The sequence below is a fragment of the Malurus melanocephalus genome, unplaced genomic scaffold (assembly GCF_030028575.1).
Source record: "Malurus melanocephalus ecotype Western Australia unplaced genomic scaffold, MMel_1.1 scaffold_457, whole genome shotgun sequence".
NCBI classification, from domain to species: Eukaryota; Metazoa; Chordata; class Aves; order Passeriformes; family Maluridae; genus Malurus; species Malurus melanocephalus.
In genome coordinates this window covers 43,774-44,354 of record NW_026623689.1, presented here as the reverse complement: position 1 = coordinate 44,354, position 581 = coordinate 43,774, and positions in this window count along the sequence as shown.

Sequence of the window (581 nt, the reverse complement as noted above, 5' to 3'; positions counted from 1 at the left end):
CCAACACACTGCTCCCAGTTCCACATTCCCTCTGCATCCCAGGGTATGTTCTCCAGCCTGTGTGCTGGGGATCAGCCCTGCACACTTGCCCCAATGTTTCTGCACATCCAGCTTGAACTCAGCTTTCTTCCCAAGCACTTCCCTGCCTTGTCCCCTCTCATCCCCTCCCGCAGTGTTTCTTGTGGGGGCTCACAGCGCCAGCCTTGTATTTCAGTATTTCCCTGGAGCGAACTGCTGCGGGAGTTCTGCACGGGGCTGCTCCCACCAAACAGCTCTCAGGAAGGGGGTTTGTACCGAGGACTCRGACTCGRTGACCCTSGTGGGCTCCCTYCCAGCTCAGGACATTCTGTGATCCCATGAGGGATCGTCCCTGCCTCCCCAGTGGCCCTCCCCCTGATTCCAGAGGACACTCCGGGGCAGTTGGGGGGAGCACCAGGACCGGATCGGGCCCAAGGCCGCGGGGAGCGAGCCGAAAGCCCTCAGCCGCCCGAACGCGGGTGGCGGCCCGGAGCGGCGGGGAGGGCCGGGCTGGGCGCGGCGGAAGGCGGCGGCGAGCGGGGCGGGCCCCGGGGGAGGCGGGC